This window comes from Palaemon carinicauda, chromosome 2 (genome assembly GCF_036898095.1).
Source record: "Palaemon carinicauda isolate YSFRI2023 chromosome 2, ASM3689809v2, whole genome shotgun sequence".
Classification (NCBI taxonomy): Eukaryota; Metazoa; Arthropoda; class Malacostraca; order Decapoda; family Palaemonidae; genus Palaemon; species Palaemon carinicauda.
This window is the reverse complement of record NC_090726.1, coordinates 6570102-6591251: the sequence shown is the minus strand read 5'-3', so window position 1 is coordinate 6591251 and position 21150 is coordinate 6570102. Positions and strand designations below refer to the sequence as shown.

Below are 21150 nucleotides of genomic sequence, written 5' to 3'. Positions count from 1 at the left end.
TTCTATACATTACAAAATCCATGAGGAGGATAAACAACATAGGTGACAACACACTCCCTTGGAGTAACCCACTGTTCCCTGGAAATTCATTTGATAGGAGTCCACTAACATTAAATTTGTATTTGCTTTACTCACAAACAGACTTAATCAAATTTACATATTTGAGAGGAACTCCTTAATATTGCAGGACTCTTCACAAATTAGCCAGTGCACACTATCAAGGGCTTTTTCATAGCCCACAAATGCCATCAAAAGTGGATTTCTATATTCTACACATTGCTGTACCACATGTCTCTAAAATGACAAATTTGTAGATAATTTGTATTTTTCCTAATTTTACAAACCTTAGCTATTTATTTACGGGTATTACTTTCGGCGAAGCTGAAATGACGAGCCATTAAAATTTAGCGAGGGTTAACTACCCATACCTTTACTTAGCGAGGGTAGAGGGGGCTAAGGGGGTGTAGGGGGAGATGGCTTGCTACCACTACCGCTCACACACCGGTGATTTAGCTCACTTTGCTTGGAGGTGGGACTTCAAGGGGGATGGGCTGACGGGCGAGTTTGTATAAATAGCTAAGGTTTGTATCGATAGGAAAAATACAAATTATCTACGAATTTGTCATTTGTTCCATAACTGGAATACAACCCTACGATATTTATTTAAGGGTGACTCACCCATTAGGAAGGGTGGACGTCCCTGCCAATCTGGCTTTTGGCTTTACCCAGGGACTCCTCATCGGAATGTGTTAGTACTCAAAATAAGGAGTCGCTGAGCCTCGCTAAAACCTTGCTACGCAAGGTCCGCAGCCTATGCAAGCAGTGTTGAGATATTTAGAAGTGTGACTGTCCAGGTAAAATTATTCTGAGTCTTATTGTAGGAAAATCTGTTGTAACCAAGACTTTCCCAATACCACCTCGCCAGGGTATGGGGACGCAACAGCATTAGCTTAATACAGTACTAGGTACACAAGGGAGCATGGTTTACCTGCAGTGGTTTGAGGACAGCTTAAGCAGAGAACCCAGGATTCTGCTTTCCCCAAGTGAGGGGAGGATGAAACAATGAATAATACCCATTCAAACCTTTTCATTCACGCAAACTAAAACCAGGGAACAGTGCCCTTAACCTTCTGCTACTTGTCCAATAAGGAGCTTGAGATATAAAACCAGCTGTTGTGCAGCCACCACAGGACTGATAGACATCATATCAAGTTCCTGTGGGTCATGTCTTGCAGGAGAAAGGTTGTAAAAGTCACCTGGAGTATTCACACCCTTGCTTGTAGAACCTGCGTCACAGAGTAATCTGCTTAGAAGGGCCAGGGGCATAGCTATGCCCCTGACATCGTGGGTCGACCTGTTGGATGAGGATCTGGATTCAGAGCGTAATTGATGACTCTGTGAATCTAGCAGAGATGATGTTTTGGTGATCCTCCTCTTGTCTCTCCCAGTGCTGACGACAAGAGAAGGGACCCTGGTGGGCTGTTGCCGTTCTCTTGAGGTAGACCCTCAAACCTCACCCAGGGTACAGCAACAGATGATATGGATCGTCAGTAACTGAGTGGAGACTTGTTGTCTAGGATCCGTCCCCTCTGGAGACTGTGTCTGGCAAAAAACTCAGGGACAAAACTGAACGTTGCTTTTCACCCTTCTCATGAATGGGCGATGTCGAAAGAGAGACCATGAAGTTCCTTGACTTGTTTGGCCGCTGTCAAAGTGTGTAAGAACACTGTAAGGTTGAGTGATCGTCTTTACCTGCTGAAACTGAAAAGGGGGTCTTTTCCTCCTGCATATACTCGAGAATTCGGCTATTGCTGAAATAGAGTTATTGAGTGGAGAGATACACTTTCCCATGACACCAACCACAGAAGACATATTTTGCCTGGTAGACTGATGCTGAGGAATTCCTCAAATATCCAGACAACCTCTTCGCTACTTATTACGAAAAACCTCTCTGAGAGAGGAGGTGCTGGGTAATCTCCAAGCGTACAATCATAGCTAAACCATAGCTTGTGGTAGATGTCGAAGTGTGGTTGTCTGTGACGTGGAGAGGGTTCTCTTGAAGGCTCTATCAGGAGCTGCAGAAGGTTTGGAAACGGTTCTTCGTAATGCCATAGCAGAGCTATGAGAGCCCTTGAGAGGCTGACCGATGTTCTAGCCTTGTTGAGTACCCTTCTCTTTAGACAAAAACAGGGACGAGACGTAAACGTCGTTGTTGTACCCACCGTTGTTGGCATGCTTCTTGCCAGAAAGCCTTGGGGTTTAGGACTGGGGAGCAGCAGAAGCCTGAGGCTCAGGAGCGTTGTGAACAGATCCATTGTTGGAGAACCACGTAAAGTCAGAACTTTGTCGGCTACAAAGTGATCCAAAGACCATTCGGTACACCTTATCTGAGAGGTTGTGCACAGATTGTCAGTGAGCACATTCTTCTAGTCTGGAATGAAGCGGGCTGATAGAGGTACCGAGCGGACTTCAGCCCATCTTAGCATTTATACTGTTAGATGGGAAGAGGCTGGGAGCAAGTGCCTTCTTGCTTGTTGATGTAAACCCCTATGTGGCGTTGTTGCTCATAACACCACTGAGTGGCCCGTTAGGAACTGATAAGGCTGTTTAAGGAATGGAAAGTTGGCCTTCATCTCTTAAGAGATTTAAGTGAAGGTACTTTCAGACTCTGTCCAGAGGCCTGAGGTTGTGTGGTGCAGCACTATGGTCCCTCCTCCCTACTTTTGATGTGTTTAAGCACAGCATCAAATCCAAGGGGTGGGGAAGGATGAGAAGGTTACACCACTCCGCAGATTCTCGACTGACACCCATCCCTTGAGGTTTGTCCAAACTTCTGGTCCCATGGGGATCAGAATGTCCAGGGAATCGAAGGCCTGATTCCAGTCGGACTCAAGCTGCCACTAGAGAGAATGAATCCTAAGGTGGCCGTTGAAGGCTAGAGAGGCCAGAGATGATAGGTGTCCAAGGAAAAATAGTCACTCTCGGCTGGGAGTTCTTCTCGTCTTGAGAAATGGTCTTGTGACTTTTCTAAGCCTGTCTTTGATGAGAAGGTTTTGTGGAGATTGGTCTCTCGAATCATTCCCATATATACCAGTCTTCTAAGAGGGAAGTAGGGAAGACTTCCAAATGTTTACTATGATCACCCGATCTTGGTAAAAAGACTCCAGAAGTTCTGGTGTTAACGCAAGGTTGCCGAGATTGGGGTCTAGATTCATTCCCAGATATACCAGTATTCTGAGAGGGAAGTAGGGAAGATTTCCAAAAGTTTACCATGATCACCCGATCTTGGTAAAAAAGACTTCAGAAGTTCCGGTGCTAATGCAAGGTTGCCACCGAGTCTGCTAAGGTCAGTCAGTCGTCCAGAAACGGAGTAAACAGAAGCCGAACCTGTGAGCCCAGGATGGGTGCAGTGTAAAGACCGAAGCACAGTGCCCTGAACTGGTGTTTTTTTATTTTTCTAGACTAAATCTCCAATACTTCTTATAAGATGGATGGCTTGGGCCTGGAAGTATGCATCCTTTAGGTCCAGCGTGTAATTGGAGACCTGTGGTCTTAGCCCTTGTCCAAACTCCTCCAATGTGGATCCTTTTGAATGGGAGATTGTTGACGCTGGGGTCTTGACTCGTGGCGGAAAGGATGGGATGCAATACTCTGTGTAAGGATTCTTCTCAGGGAAATAACTCCTTTAACTGATAGAAGGCTGGCAACACTTGACCCTACCATGCACCCTGACAATTTTGATGCTATTCCTTAGAACAACATTGGTCTGGCGAATGTTAATCAATGGTTAACGGCTGGATATAATGGCTACTGTGCAGTTAGAGTGCTCGCGAGTAGTCACCTGTCGACAAGCCGCTGATGGAGGCTGTCGATTGCCTGCCAATCGCTTTAGTGGATTGGTGTGATGGGGAACGGCAAGTAGCGAGAAGTGTGTTGTTTGCCTTCCGATCTAGGGAACCACGGGCAGAGGTTGACTGGCAAGTCTGAGTGACGAATTGTTGGTGAACGGGGAACTGCCGAGGATTAGTGAATCGGTGATCTGTGGGCAGAAGATGGTAACTGACAGGCAGATGAAGGCTATTTGGTCAGTCAACTAGGGAAGGTTGGCAATTAATGAGTTGGGGATGGCTTGGAGAGCCCTGAGAGACAGCAGAATGGTTTAATGATCGTCAGTTGGTGATCGGTGAGCCATTGACGATCAGCACTCGATCGAGGACTGGCGGTCGGCGAGCTAGAGATCAGCAGCTAACAATTGACTGGTCAGAGATCAGCGAGCTGAGGTCGATGATCGAAGAAAGACGAGCTGGCCATCGGGGATCTAGTGATCAGCAAGCTGGTGACTGGTTATTGACTATTAATCGGCGATCTGCACACTAGCAATTGGAGATCGTTAGCAATTGGCAAGACTGTACGTCAATGATTAGAGAAAGATGAGTTAGCAATTGGCGATCTGGCGATCAGCGAACTAGTGATCATCAAACGGCGATCTGGCGATCGGCAATCTGGCAATCAGCAAACGGTGATCTGGCGATCAGTCGGTTGATGATTTCTCATTGATGGAAGATGAGCTAGAAATCGGAAGTTGGTGATCAGTGAGCCATTGACGATCAGCACTCGATCGAGGACTGGCGGTCGGCGGACTAGAGATCATCAAGCTTAAGAATGGCTTGTCAAGAGATCAGCGAGCTGAGGTCGATGATCGAAGAAAGACGAGCTGGCCATCGGGGATCTAGTGATCTGCAGGCTGGTAACTGGTTATTGACTAGTAATTGGCGATCAGCACGATAGCAATTGGAGATCGTTAGCAATTGGCGAGATTGGAGGTCAATGATCAGAGAAAGATGAGCTAGCAATTAGTAATCTGGCAATCGGCAAGCTAGTAATCAGCAAACAGCAATCTGGCGATTGGCGAGCTAGCGATCAGCAAACGGTGATCTAGCGATCAGTCGGCTGATGATTTCTCATTGGTGGAAGATGAGCTACAAATCGGCGATCAGCAGACTAGTGAACGGCGGTCGGAGGCAATTAGAAATTTGCGAGCTAATGATAGGCTGTTTGCTACGTCCAGATTGTGTTTGCTGACAGTGGTACTGTCAGAAAAACCTCCAGAAGAGAAAGAGACCAAGGGTTCCCAGTGAGGAGTCTCGACCGATGGTAGATTGATTGATTGATTGATTTAAAGTTTTCTGGCATCCTGACATCTAAGGTCATTGATGCCGATATTATTTATTTTATATAAAAGATAAAAGAATATTCAATTAAAACCATAAGTTAAGATGTCATTATAGAAGTTAAATAGTTTTCAGAAGATCTGCTTCTGAAATAAATCTAAAAATGCCACTCGCATAGTAGGAAACATTAGGTCCAAGAATCTTGGCAAGGATGAACCTGCCACCCTCACCTCGAGCCTCAAACAGATATCTATTTCTTAGGTTATTATAATTGGGGCATTCGGTCAGCAAATGCCTCAAAGTTAAAGGTACTAAACAGTCGTCGCAATACAGTTGGTTTTGGCCCTTCAGCAGAAACTCGTGTGTCAACCGAGTGTGACCAATACGGGGACGACAAAGAGACGTCTCCCACTTTCAGGGCATCATGTTATACCTCCAAGGAGATATGACATTTGCTACTTCTCTTATTCTATTTCCATCTAGACAAACCCAGTGTTGTTGCCATTTATTACAAAACAATTTATTGATGTTAAGTAGGAAATCATTACAGGGAATGGGATACCTTCTTGGTAGCAACTCGGATGCAGCATTCTTCGCCAGTAAATCTGCCTTCTCATTGCCACACACACCTACATGGACTGGAACTCAACAAATCGAACCATTATACCTCTCCGTCCAATAATAAAAAGCCATTCTACAATCTTTATAACTAGAGGGTTACTAGAATTAACACTTCTAAAGCTTGAAGGCCTCCTTGCATCACTAAAAAATGTAAAATTACCCTCTTTCTCCAACGCTATTTTCTCAATAGCGGTTAGTATGCCATACAGTTCGGCAGTAGATATGGAAGCTGTTAGAGGAAGTGCACCTCTACAATTAAAACCATTACTATGTACTCCAAATCCAACACCAGCATCACATTTGGAGCCATCAGCATATTTAAGTCGATCCCCCATGTTCTGCAAAATGTTCCATAAAAAGAGACTTGGATTTTAAGTCAGCAGAGTACTGGAGCATTGGCGATCTGGAGAGCGCTGGCACACAGGATGATGCTATGCTAGTGCGCAGTTTCCACAGAATGCGCAGGAGAGAGCTGGCGCGCAGTACGGCAGTGCACAGGAGGATGCTGGTACGCAGTTTGCGGTGAATGCACAAAAGAGCGCTGGCACGCAGGAAAGCGCCGAGTAGGAGAGCGCTGGCGAGCAGGCAAGCGCTGGTGTGCAGGTGACCGCTGGCCCTTTGGCGAGTGCTGGCGCATTGGCAAGCGATAGATCTGAAAGCGTAAGTGCGTAGGAGAGCGCTGGCACACCGGAGAGTGTTGGCGCGCAGTAAGGCGCTGTGCAGGGTGTTGCACAGTCTTCCTAGAATGCGCAGGAGAGCGCGGGCAGGAGGGTGCACACGAGGGAGGGCGGGAGGGTACACACGAGGGAGGGCGGGAGGGCGCACAGGAGGGAGGGCACGCAGGCACGTGGGCGCGCAGTGATATGCTGTACAAGGTGTTGCACAGTCTCCTTAGAATGCGCCGCAGTTCGGTGCTGCGCAGAAGGCTGCTCTATCGATCTCTGCAAGAGGTCTCCGGGGCGAAAATGTACGGGATCTGCCCTCTGGGGGAAGGAAGTCATTCATCCCCTACCCATCCTTGCGGTAGTGACCTGAGTTACTCCTGCCCTCTCCCAGGATGGATCTGTGATCTTAGGACCCTTTGCCTTAACGTAGTCCTCATAGACTGCAGCCTTCTGGATGACAAGAAGAGGAGGAGGTAGTGGCTGTCTAGCTAGGCTACATTATCTAGGGTCCGAAAGGCTACCGAACCCCATCGCGGATTCCAACAGAATGACCAACACCTTCTTTGCTGTAGTAGATGAATTGATGTTTGAGATACCTACTGCTTGTTTTAGCACTAATACTAAGTCCTGAAAGCAGGGACTGTCCTTAAAGAATAAACACCCCAACTGTTCTCTATTTCACACTGTCCTAACAATCAATTTGGTTGCGCTGGTTGTTTTCCAGGTGGGAGGTGGGGGAGTTTCGCGAGGCAAACGATCGCGAGGGTATGGGTAGTGTGACGAGCTGGTTTGCTCGCTTACCTCAGCCCCAGAACAGGGGAATTTCAGTGCACGAGGTTTCGGTAATATGCTTTGGAGCTACGCTCTCGTACTAGATCGCACTTCCTCGCTTCAAACAGATAAGCTCTCCTAACCTCCTCGCTTGGAGGTAAGGCATGTGACAATGCATGGACCCTCTCCCCCTTCGGCAGTGTAGCGGGATCCTTTCCGAGAGCATCTAGGAGACGGGCTCTCCTACTTACATGTTTTCTCGCAGGAGACAGGCGCAACGCTTTCCTCCAGGGACTGAGCACTTGAGCGACTGCAGATTTAAACTCTGGAGTTACCCGTAGGTTCGGTCTCATGCGAGATTGACCAAGCATAACGAGGAGCGCTCCTCTGTGCTCAGCGGCCACGATGACGAGGAGGGGGAGTGGGTGGTAACCTCCTCTCATCCTCGTCATCCATCTCCAGTGGACTAGAGCGTGGCATGGACGAACCCCTTGCCTTTCAGCAGAACCCCGTGGAAAGGACCACTCAGGAGAAGATCACTCGCACCTCAAACAGGAAAATTGATCGACACCTTTCTCTCCTGAGAGCATCACCTTGCGGGTAAGGAACCTGCAAAGCAGAGGGGGGGGGGGGGGTCATCCTTCCTAGCAAGGTCGGACTGACCAACACCTGGAGGCGAACTTCCCGGTCACGCAGTTTGTTTCTTCTCCTTTCGGGCAAAACCGGCAAGAGGATCAATTCCCTGCACGACCTCCGGAACGAAGCTGAAGCCTGTTCCCGAGACTGCAAGGTCTTGTGATAAGTCACTCCAAGGAATGCTTGTCGTCAGCCGCTCTTGTCCTCCCACCGAAGCAGGTGGGACGTTGGGGAGAGTAGAAGAAGAAGTCTCAAGGCTCAAGTGCACAAGCACACCACAACGAAGGACTTCCTGTTGATGGAGGACCTGTCAACCCCAAGGATGATCACACCAAACAAAGGCCATCGTCTGAAAGAGACTCCGCCACTGCCCCACTAGGGAAGGCAGCAGGATTAGTTCTCACACTGGGTTGTCCCGGAGTTACGGGGACGCCACTCGTACTCGACCGGTCCATGGAGAAAGCCGGTCAAACAGAGTGGGGGGGAGGTCAAACAGTGGGGGGGAGGTCAAGCCAGAGGAGAAAAACAGCAAGCATTACTCCCTTTCGAGGCTGACCTTGCAAAGTGACAGTCAGCCGCCAGTGCTGATGGGAGATGGGGGTGGTGTAGGTAGTTAAACCCTGTAATTTCAAGCTTCGGCTAGTTTTCAGCTTCGCCGAAATAATACTTCTATTAAATAGAATAAGGTTTGTATCTTGCACCGGGACGAATATAAGTTGATAAACTGGAAAAAACACCTACACCAAAAATATAAACAAACCATGAACAAAAGTATGCAAAGGTAAAACTGCCAGAAAGGATAAAGGAAGGCTTTTACAGAACTAAAATTGTCCAAGAGGAGTATTAAGGAAAATCACTTGTAACTGAAAAAGAGATAAAATTAATGAGCGACAACATAACAGAGATTAATAAGAATAATGATAACTTTTAATGAATGAAATAATGATAATTTCGGTAGAAATGAGCAATAGCAATAAAAAATCTATGGAAAGAGGTTGCAGATGTGTTTAGAACAAAAAACATGATGACCAAGGTCACTTGAAGATTCAGAAACACAATCAGATGGAACTGAAACTTCGGTGGAATGTTTGCAGAGCGACCTGACTAACTCGCAGCTATTGTAAAGTAATGGATTTGAGTTGAAAAAATTAAAAATGTCTAGAGACTGTGGGTAGGAATGTCTGCTAACACATCTTGCTATTTAAAAAAAAAAATTCCACTTCCTGGCTAACTAGTCTTGCAGCAATAGATTTACATATATAAAACGGATTTTGAAGCGAAGCAAAAAATCTATTTTTGGGTGAGATGGCCATGTCGTCCTGATGGAAGGTTCCTATTGGTAGCTTTCTAAGGGATATTCAGCTACAGTGATATTCTCAGAGAATTGACCTTTAGGTCTCCAGGATTCTAACTCCTGGCGCGAATATCCTTAAAATTTCTCTTAAGGATATTGCATAAAATCAGGGGATGTATATCTTGATACGACACACAGCAATCTTCACCCCGAATAGCGTTTTCGCTTCGAGGGGGAAAGTGGCTAGATTGAAGGGGAGCCGTTATCAAGGTTACCCTTCCTCCCATACTACTACATGACTCCAAAATGGCACTCATTCCTTGTAGCATTGAGCATGGTGCTACAGATATAGTAGTTTCGGGAGGGATCTTGACTAAACCTTTTTCTAATATGGAAAAAGGAGGGCGGGTCCATCAGGACGACATGGCTATCTCACCTAAAAATAAATTTTTTGCTTCGCTTCAAAATCCGTTTTTTGGGCTCAAGCCATGTCGTCCTGATGGAAGTGTACCAGAGAATTACTTGAAAGTACTGTATCTGTGGATTTTCATAAGTGCCTTAACCTTGGGACAATTTTTTCTATAGTCATCCGGACCATTGAGACATATGACGTTACCGTTATACGTCACTACCACTAATCATGGAACAATGTTAGGGCTTCCTGCCCCCTGCAGGGAAGAGTCATACTAGACAGTAGAAAAGGGTCTCAAGGTTTGCATTTATTGTATGAACAAACATAAGTATCAACTAGATATACAAAAGTCTCACGGTTTGTATATGTTGTCGGAACAACTAAGTATCAACTACAGTACAGTGATACCTCGGTACTCGACCATAATCCGTTCGAGATCCGTGTTCGACCTCCGATTTGTTCGAGTACCGAATTTTTTTTCCCCATAAGAAATAATGGTATATATTCTATTCCGTTCCCAAGCACTCGAACAGGCCCAAAATATTAATAAAACGTGTACCTAAACAACAATAATTATCTAAATGTGTATGAAATTGGTCAGAAAATCCTATAAAACAATTTTAAACCATTTACTGTACTAAAATAAAACAATTTTAAACCATTTTCTGTACTGTAGTGAACATACCTTTGAGCAGCGGTTCGATGGCATACAGGGATGGATGTGGAGAGGATGGAAGGGGGAGGTTACTGCTTGGAAGGAGAGTCCCCTTCCATGATGTGGCGGGGTAGTTCTCCTTCAGGAGTTGTTTCTCTCTCCAATGAAAGGGTGGGCAGATCTATTTCAGGGGTTTCTTCTCTTCTTTGTCTCTTCTTTGGAGGAGAAACAGGCTTTGATGTAGCAGCTTTCTTTTCTTTTGTGAAAAACTGGTCTATTGTTAATTGTTTCTTCCTCCTCTGCAGTATTCTTCGAAAATGATACATGACACTATCATTAAACATATGCACTGCCCGGTTTGCTACTGCAATTTCTGGGTGGTATTTTTCAGCAAAAGCCTGCACATCTGCCCACTTGGAACAAATTTCATTGATGAGAGAACTTGGAACATCCTCCCTTACCTCATCCTCTTCTGAAGATTCCTGCTCCACAATCAGATCCTGCTGCTGTTGTTGTTGCAGGTGCAACAATTCCTCCACAGTCAACTCGGTAGAATGGCTTTCTACAAGCTCATCAATATCATCCTTGTCGACCTCAAGCCCCAAACTCCTGCCCATGACAACAATTTCCTCAACGACATCAGTGTCATCAGAAATTACAGGGGTAGCAGTGCTTGGACCCGCCTCTGGTTGGAAACCTTCAAACTCCCTCTCTGTGACACATGATGGCCACAGCTTACGCCAGGCAGAGTTCAATGTCCTATAGGTCACACCTCGCCAAGCTTGGTCAATCATGTTAACAGAGTTGAGGATGCTGAAGTGTTCCTTCCAGAATTCCTTTAGGGTCAACTTCGTGTCACTGGTCACTTCAAAACACTTTCTGAAAAGGGCCTTGGTATAGAGTTTTTTGAAGTTTGAAATGACCTGTTGGTCCATGGGCTGGAGTATGGGAGTAGTATTGGGGGGCAAGAATTTGATTTTGATAAAGCTGTATTCTTCTTTCAAGTCATCCTCGAGACCTGGAGGATGTGCAGGAGCATTGTCCATAACCAGAAGACATTTCATTGGCAAGCTCTTTTCAATGAGGTAAGCCTTAACCTGGGGGGCAAACACTTCGTTTATCCACTCAGTAAAGAATTGTCTTGTGACCCAAGATTTAGTGTTCGAGCGCCACATAACTGGTAGTGCACTTTTACAAATATTATTTCGTTTGAACACCCGGGGGTTGTCCGAGTGGTACACTAACAAGGGTTTGATCTTGCAATCGCCACTTGCATTTGCACACAGCAACAATGTTAGCCTATCTTTCATTGGCTTGTGACCTGGCATCTTCGTCTCGTCCTTGGTAATGTACGTATTGGCTGGCATTTTCTTCCAAAATAACCCAGTCTCATCACAATTAAAGACTTGTTGTGCGATCAAATTTTGTTCATTTATGTACCGATCGAATTCCCCCACGTATTTATCGGCTGCAATTTGATCCGAACTAGCTGCCTCCCCATGCCTAGTAACACGATGAATACCTGTTCTATTACGAAACTTTTCAAACCAACCCCTGCTCGCTTTAAATGTAAATGAATCACTTTCACTGGTACTCGGACTTTTCTTCACTAATTCTTCATAGATATGCAACGCTTTTTCACAAATGAACGCTTCACTAACACTTTCCCCGGCCAACTGTTTTTCTTTAATAAATATTAAAAGCAACTTTTCCATCTCCTCAATCACTTGTGGCCTTTGCTTAGTTACCGCCGTAACTCCCGTTGCAACATTCGCCTTCTTAATCATTTCTTTATGCTTTAAAAACGTAGAAATGGTCGACTTCGCCATTCCGTATTCTACCGCTAAATCGGACACTCGTACACCATTCTCATATTTCGCTATAATTTCCTTCTTCAACTCGATCGTTGTTCGCACTGTTTTCCTCTTCTCCTTCCCCTTAACACTCATTACTTTCTTGGGACTCATTATGAAAGCTAAAAAAGCAATTAAAAGCACTGAAAATCACTAAATCACAACGAATGCTGATCGCGCGTTGTCTGAGTGACGCTCTCGAGAGAACTGATGCTTCCCGAACAAGCGAGAGTGGCCGAGATGGCGCGATCATCACAAAGCCCATGCGGTCGTCACGTGTTCGGCTGGTCGAGTACCGAATTTTTGGTCGAGCACCGCAGCAAAAATTTCTCGAAAATTTTGGTCGAACTCCGAATTGTTCGAGTATAGAGTCGTTCGACTACCGAGGTATCACTGTATATCCATTGTTTGTAAGCATACAATAATATGCGGTTTACTTAGTTAAATAAGTAAGAGAACTCTGGCCATATTTATTCTGCTAATTGCAGGGTGAAATAAGACGCAATTACACTCTAATAGATATTTATTTCGAATAAATGACCAAATGGAATAACGAGTGTAACATGTTAAGGGAATTATACGTACAACGTACTGTATACAGAAAAGGTTTTTCTCCCTGAAAGGGATGAAATGATTAGTGCCACTCTGAAATTTGAAAATCTTGATAAAATTTTCTAATATAATTTTCTGTAAATGTTGTATACTATCAACACTGTGTACTATGCACACACGGCACAAGTGTTATCTGTATAATTCCACACCTGAGATTTTGAGCGGTCTTAGTGTCACCATGGTGACACCCACTTCAAAGGTAACGCACTGGACGTGTCAACACCTTTTCACTCTAATTGATAGTCCCAATCAATTCACTGTTCATCGCAGCACTAGACGACAGGTTTTAATACACTACCTGCCGCCACCACGTAATGCTTCAGTTCATGCACTTGCTTTGCATAGTGTTTGTAGAACACTCTGGATGACTTCCATCCAGTATATAAGTGAAAACGCTCAAAGTCCATATACTGAAAAAAGTTCAGTGATGAAGCAATTTTTCTCAGATCTGACCTGCAGGTGTACTGTCAGGATCCACTCTGCGAATGATGAAGGTGAGCTTCGCCCTCAGTTGTTTTAGGGATAAGTTTGATCCTGAAGTTTCTCCTTCGAAGAGCTGTCCTCCTCTGAAGTCTTTGAAGATACACCTTTAGACACTACTGGACACAGAGAGACATCTTCCTTCAGAGGGCAGATTCTCCAGGGACCCCATCTCTTAGTGGGTAGCTCGTTCTTGGCGAGAAAGGTTGGATCAGGAAAGAGATTTAGTTCTCCCACTTCTGTAAACTGAATGTGGCCCTCATTTCTTGATAGGGCTACTATTTCACTAACTCTAGCCCCTGACGCTATAGCAAACAGGAAAATAACCTTTTGGGTTAGATCCTTGAGAGAACAATCTTCACTGTTCACAGATGAAGCATAATGTAGGACCTTGTCCAAGGACCATGAAATGGGCTTCGGAGGAGCTGCAGGCCTAACTCTAGCGCATGCCTTCGGGATCTTGTTAAAGATTTCATTCGTCAGATCCACTTGAAAGGCGTATAGAAGAGGTCTAGTCAGGGCTGACTTACACGTAGTTATCGTGTTGGCGGCTACACCTTGTTCATGAAGGTGGATAAAGAAGAACAGACAGAAGAGTATTGAGATTTCTTTCGGTCCTTTTGTTTTAATGAAAGCAACCACTTTTTCCAAGACGATTCATATTGTCTTCTAGTTGACTTAGACTTGTATTCTTCTAAGAAGTCTATACTGTACTGCCTTTTGAGATCCCAAATCTTTTCTTAACCGCTAAGGTGAGAAAATCATGAGAAGAAGGTTTTGGGTTCTCTGTGATGAAGCGAAGACAGTCGACTTTTGAACACGTTGAGATAGTGCTGGGTTCAGTAGAGGGACCAGCCTTAGCTTCAGTTCCATCACTAGAAGGAACCAGTTGCTCTTGGGCCACTTGGGGGCCACTAGAGCTACCGTTCCCTGTAAGGATCTCAGCTTGTTGAGGACCTTCAGCAGGAAATTGGATGGAAGGAACAGAAAAATCCGGGTCCATTCGTTCCAACCGAGGGACATGGCGTCCATTGTCTCCGCTAGAGGGTCCTCGTATGGGGCTACATAACGAGGTAGTTTCTTGTTGTCGCTCGTCGCGAAGAGGTCGATCTGCAGTTCCGGGACTTGTTCCAAGATGGAGGAGAATGAGTCTGCGTCTAGGAACCATTCTGACTCTATCAGTTTGAGCCTGGATAGAGCGTCCGCTGTCACATTGCGGAACCCTTGTAAGTGAACTGCTGATAAGTGCCATCTTTCTAGACAAAGGATGACCAATATCACATGGTTGATATGGGACGATCTCGAGCCTTGTCAGTTCAGACATCTCACTATCACTTTGCTGTCCAAGATCAGCCCGATGTAGACTGATCTGCGAGGGGAGAGTTTTCCCAACGTCAAAAGGACTGCCATGGCCTCCAAAATATTGATGTGAAAGGCCTTGAACAGAGATGACCAAGTCCCTTGGACTTTCCTTAGATGGGAGTGACCTCCCTTTCCTTCCGTCGAGGCATCCGTGTGGATAGTCACCGATGGCGGAGGTGGTTGCAAAGTCACGGTCCTTGTTATGCTCTTGGCCTTCGACCACGGCTTGAGAAGTGATCGTAGTAAGGTCGGTATCAGTCTTTTTAGATCTCTTCGAGCGTTTGATGCGTATCTTCTCCAGACTCCTGACGCATCTTTCAGCTGTGCTCTTAGCACTGGGTCTGTTACTGCTGTGAACTGGAGAGAGCCCATTACTCTTTCCTGTTGGTGTCTTGAAATCATGTCGGATTTCAGTAGTCTCTTGACAGAACCCTGCGATCTCCCTCCTCTTCCCTGAGGGAATGGAGAGGTGGTGTGACCTCAGATTCCAATGGATTCCCAGCCATTGAAACTCTTGAGCTGGAGAGAGTTGATCTTGAATCCCAGATTTTCCAGGAACTGGATCACTTTCTTGGATGCTTGCAGACAAGCCATTTCGGATGCTGCCCACACCAGCCAGTCGTCCAGGTACGCTGCTACCTGAACACCTTCTAGGCGTAGCTGTTGCACGACTGCGTCTGCAAGTTTCTTGAAGATCCTTGGGGCTATGTTTAGTCCGAAGGGTATGGCTCTGAAGACATACTTTTTCTTCTGTAACTTGAATCCTAGGTAGGAGGAGAGGGGGCGACTGACTAGAAGGTGCTAATAAGCATCTGCCAGGTCTATCAAGACTATGAACACCCCGTTGGGTAACAGGGTCCTTATGTGTGATTAACATCCTGAACTTGCTGTTTTCTATGAACTTGTTGAGTGGCGACAAGTCCAGAATGACTCTGAGTTCGTCTGAGTCCTTCTTGGGAACACAAAACAGCCTTCCCTGGAATTTGATGGACTTTGCTTTCCTTATAACCTGTTTGCTCAAGAGCTCTAAGGTATATTCTTCTAATGAGGGGGTGGAGTGTTGGAAGAATTGAGGAAATGATGGTGGAGACTTGTTCCATTTCCATCCTAGTCCATTCTTGATTAGGCTGTGGTCCCAAGGATCGAAGGTCCATCGATCCTGAAAATGTTGGAACCTCCCTCTTACCAGAAGCATCTCCTTGCTTCGGTTGTCCGGAGGGTTTACCTCTTTGACCACGTCCTTCCCTACCTCTTGAGGGATGTCTAGGGGAGCCCCGTCTGGATCCTTTACCTTTCGGTCGAAAGGTAGTTGTTTGCTTCTCAAACCCGGGGTTGAATGCTGGTGACTGGGCAACCAGCTGTTGAGGCACCACTTGGAAGGTGGTCTGTGGTTGGGCCACCACTTGCGGCACCGCGGTCATGGTGACTGCGGGATGTTGTTTAGCAGGCCAAGGGGGAAGTCTAGGCTTCTTCGTCTTCCTTTTAGGTTGGGGACCCGCATACGGAGAAGACTTCCTCTTTGAGAAGATGCCCCACTCCTGGAGAAGGTTCCTATTCTCCGTGGTGGCTTTCTCAACTACCTCTTTGACTACTTTGTTCAGGAAGAGGTCTTTACCCCAGATGTTAGAAGATATCAGCTTCCTGGGTTCGTGTTTCACTGTTGCAGCAGCGAACACGAACTCTCTTCAGGCTCTTCTAGCCTTCATGAAAGCATACAGGTCCATATGCATTGTGGCCAGGAATGTGAGCATGTCTGGGGTACTTCTTTGGCCTGCACACATCTCTATGCAGTTTTGTAGGGATAAGGATGCAGTAAGTCTATGCAGTTTTGTAGGGATAAGGATGCAGTAAGTCTCTCCTTTGTCTCTTGTTCGCTGTGCAAGAGAAAGTCAGAAAGTTTAAGGAGATTCTCGCTAAACTGTCGTCCATCGATGTCTGCGTCCCGTTTCCCTACTGGGAAGGTTAGGTGGACTTCCTTCCATTCCTTCTCTTCCTTGGGCAAGGCTAATGACAGAGGCCTACACTCCTCTAGTGCATAGCATGGTTTGCCTGTCTCCACTGCCTTGGCAACAGCTTTAAATGCCTTCGATGTAAAGGGGAAAGCTATTGAAGGAGGAGCAAGAAAGATAGGGTGTTTCTTGCTCAAGGCGAACACTTTCGAGTTTGAATAGCCCGTCTTTTTCAGGCTACTCGACAAGAGAGCCTGTGCCTTATCGTGATCGAAAACCATGACCTCCTTCGGTTCCGTCTCCTCTTTTGGCGCTGGTTCATGCTTCAGTCGAATGAAGCAATCAGGGTAAGCGTTAAAGCTTGGCCAAAACTGAATGTCTTCTAAGGGGACGGCTCCCATCTTCTCCGAGATATAGAGTTTGCCGTTAGAAATCGGCATAAACTCCGCATACCTCCAGGGATTGGTTTTGGAGCAGGGTGGGAAGTCTTGGACTCTGAGTCGCTTGTATGACCCTTGGGAGGCGGTAAGTTGAGCTTCACGGGGCTCTCTCTCGAGTCTCGCTTCCCTTGCTTCGCCTTGCTTGCGAATGTACTCCATTAAGGCCGTAAGATGGCCAGTGTCTGGCTCATGTTGCCCAATAGAGGGGTAGATGCTGAAGATGTCGAAGGTAACGGCTCCGGTGCCGGCACAGACGGAAGGGACTCCGACTCGACACCATCATCTTCTTCCGGAGGTAGAGTAGACTCCTCCTCGGGATCATCCTTTAGTAGATCCATTTCAGTGTCCGTAGACACTTCCGACATCCTTTCCTCCTGGTGGATGTCCATACTTTGCATCGGTTCACTGACATCCGTCTCGATGGCAATCTGGACGCAGAGAGGTCCGGGTCGTGCTTGGGGCACGACAATTTCACTACCCGCTTTCGGGAACAGCAAGCTACACATCCTATCGTTAGGTGGGTATGGTCTCGGAGAGTTCTTCTGGAACCCTCGTACCCACTTGCGCAGCTTTTCTTGTGCCGCATCCCTCAACTCCGTTGACTTGGGGTCGTCAAAACTTTCAGTCAGCAAGGGCCGGCAGATATTGCAGTCTTGGGGGTCCCAGTACCGCAGGGTTTCAGTAGTGATGGTGCAGGGGGCATGAGACCTGCACGTTTTGTGACCGCAGAAGTTCCTACTCCTATGGTTGCAGAAGATCGCATCGCATTTTATCTGGGGTTCCTAGCGTAAAGAAAGGAAAATTAAATGAGTATGCGGTTGTTTATCTCACATGATAAACAGATTATGCAAAATATTAATATTTTAACCATTATAGCTTGGGATAGTAAGCTAGAAAGAAATTAGGAAAGAGACATATTTGTGTATCCTTTCTAGCCAATTGCTGTGACCTCCCCCCAATATTAAGGTTATAGAGTTTCCTTTATCAGGGCAAACTAAAAAAAGAAGGGTTCTAACCTCTAGGGATAGAAAAGGTGTACACTACCACTGACCCTTCTTAAATTATTTAATATTGTGGGGTAAGTTATCAACTGATTTCTAATCAGAGTATTGAAGGAATTCTATTCTTTCAATATAGGATTGGTCTCAGCAATAGACTGTGCAAGGATACACAAGGTATGTTGGAAAATAACTACTGTATAATATATATTATAGTTTTCTGTCTGCAGTATATACTATACCGCAAATATACTGTCTACTGTATAATCATATACAGTACTGTAGTTTAGCTGGCATATTGCCGGCAGGGCTAGCACCTGGCGGCACAGTCCGACTGGTATGTTGCCAGTTGGGTAGTACTTGACGGTACTAGTCCAGCCAGCATGCCACCGACTGAGTAAGTACCTGACGGCACCGGTCCAACCGACATTCTGTCAGCTGGGTTAGTACCTGGCGGCACTAGCTGACAGAGAAAGAGAAAGCATGGAGTGAAGGGCTGCCCTATTAAAATGTTTACAATAAATAAGGGTGTAAGTATATAACCTTACTGCGTTCCTCTAGCGTGAGGGTTCAAATGGAAGGGGAGAATGCATCATTCAAGCTTCCATCCAGCCACAAGATCCGTTGCCGGTCATTGCCGGTTTCAGGAATGTGGATGGCAGTCCAAGAGAAGACTGAAGAACACTCAGCAGCAGAGGGGTCTCCCACCGGCAGCCATCACAGTCGGCACAACCTTTCCCGGAGCCTTGTGTCCATAAGGGAAAGACTGAGTGACTATACAGCTATGTAGGAGCCCAGCCGGCACCACAATCTACCCGGCAAGCGGTGAGATTGTAGGACAACGGCCACAGGATTGGGATAGCTAGGCCATCGCTAAAGGACAGAGGGGCAGGGAAAAGGGTCCTGTATCAAGTGTAGAAGAAGGCAGCAGGATCGCCGCCACTTCCACACAAGAGTGAAACATTCAGTATCGGCGCCATCCTAGGCGGCAGAAGAATATCTATTCTTCAGCCTAGGGTCTGCCGAAACAGGACTAGTCTTCTAGACCGCAGGGGAGAAGGTGGCGGCATTATACCACCACTTCAAGTTGCGGCCTAGGGAGGCTTAGCCTCCTATGCCGACAGCTCTAAGCCGGCAGGGGAGTGAATACTCACCCTGCCGCTTGGCCGCCGGCAGAAAGACTGAATACTCTGAGGTTCTGTCGAAAACCCAAGCCGGCATACTCGCCTGTAAGGGTGGGAGACCGAAAACACTAACCTAGTCAAGCCTGAGTGAATTACTCTATGGCAAGACTAAGATAGGGTTGTCGCCTATGGCGGCACCCAGAGGGAAGGAGGGATTACCCTTAAATCTCCACAGGAGACGAGTATCGAGTTATCTAATTAATTCTAGGAGATATATTATCTCCTGTTGAATTGATAAAATGATACACGAGGGTAACCGGGGATAATGAAAGTACAGTGAACCCTCGTTTATCGCGGTAGATAGGTTCCAGACGCGGGCGCGATAGGTGAAAATCCGCGAAGTAGTGACATCATATTTACCTATTTATTTAACATGTATATTCGGACTTTTAAAACCTTCCCTTGTACGTAGTACTGTTAACAAACCACCCTTTAATGTACAGAACACTTAATGCATGTACTACAGCACCCTAAACTAAAACAGGCACAAATATTAAAGGCGATTTTATATCATGCGTTTCCTAAACACCTAAAAAGCACGATAAAAAATGGCAACCAATGTTTTGTTTACGTTTATCTCTGATTATAATGAAGAAACAAACGCATTTACACATCTATGTATAGGTTAGTTTTTGCATCAATTATATTGATTATTCAGTACAGTATGTTGATTTGGTTATTACTAATGTTTTACTTAATTTTTCTTAGGACTTCCAAATGAAATGTTTTTGTTTATGACGCTGCCTGAAACGACGGCGTCATGACGTACGTTCAGTTAACAAACTAAGGAATTTAACGCCATGATGAAAGTGATAAATAATGATATTACAGTAAAAGCTTTTATAAAATATGTTATTACAAATATTATTTACCGTATCTATATAAAATCATACATACGTAGCAAAGCAGGAAAACAATCTATGAGAGAGAGAGAGAGAGAGAGAGAGAGAGAGAGAGAGAGAGAGAGTTGTTTTACATACGTAAATGTAAATTTTAAACAAACAAAAAAAAGCCCCATTTCATATAAAATAGATTACAAATATTTTACTTTATCATATTACAGTAGTCTGTATAATACTGTAAAGTTCAGTACAGTATGTTGTTGTTATAGTCGTGGTGATGAAATTCTCACGAAACAAAAACACGCCATTTGATTACAACAGCTGATTCATTCTCTCTCTCTCTCTCTCTCTCTCTCTCTCTCTCTTCGTGTTATACAATACTTACATTTAGATGAAGAAACTAAAATTAGTTTTCTTAGTGTCAATTAAATACGAAACGAAAAAATTAGGCCGAGTCTACATCCATTTCAATCATAGCTAAAAATACGGCATCAGATTTCATCAGCAAACCACTATTTTTTTGGGAAATATAATTTTATTCTAGAAAATTTCCACTCTTTAAATAGTTAATTGCACATTAAGAAAGCGTGTGTACTGTACTTTAGTTTTTAAATTTCGGGTGTGTTTTAAAAATCGAGTATTGTTGACTTCTTTTTTGTTTTACTTTTGGCTGTGATTAGATCAGCTGTCATCTAGCTGCCGCTCTTGAGTGTGTACGAATACACTAACAACGTATCATTTATACCATTTCTTAACTTATTCAAACCGTCTACAGTATACAGTTGATATTACATAAGCACCAATGTGTTATAACCTATAAAATTTTTTTGGTTATTGCATTTAACCCCCCCTCTCTCTCTCTCTCTCTCTCTCTCTCTCTCTCTCTCTCTCTCTCTCTCTCTCTCTCTCTCTCTCTCTCTCTCTGTGTGTGGGCTACTTTTCACTACCTCCCATTCCTTACCTCTCTCTATCTCTTTAACAAATGATATCTTTGTTGCTCCTCAAAGTTTCATTTATATTGAAAATCGATCATGATTCAATTTTCCTTACTTTCTCCAATCTCGCACCATCGGTCACATCGCGGTATTTTCGATATTTCCGGAAAATCCGCGATATATGTATATACATGGGTTATGAAAAAAATCCGCGAAGTGGTGAATCCGCGATGGTCGAACCGCGAAGTAGCGAGGGTTCACTGTATACTA

General features: G+C 45.2%; 1 protein-coding gene across 2 annotated transcripts in view; it reads right to left on the bottom strand.

Annotated features, from left to right (window-relative positions):
• The window catches only part of LOC137623158 (acyl-coenzyme A oxidase 1-like), a 120666-nt gene that overhangs the window by 64438 nt on the left and 35078 nt on the right, over nt 1–21150 (bottom strand). The window lies entirely within an intron of this gene.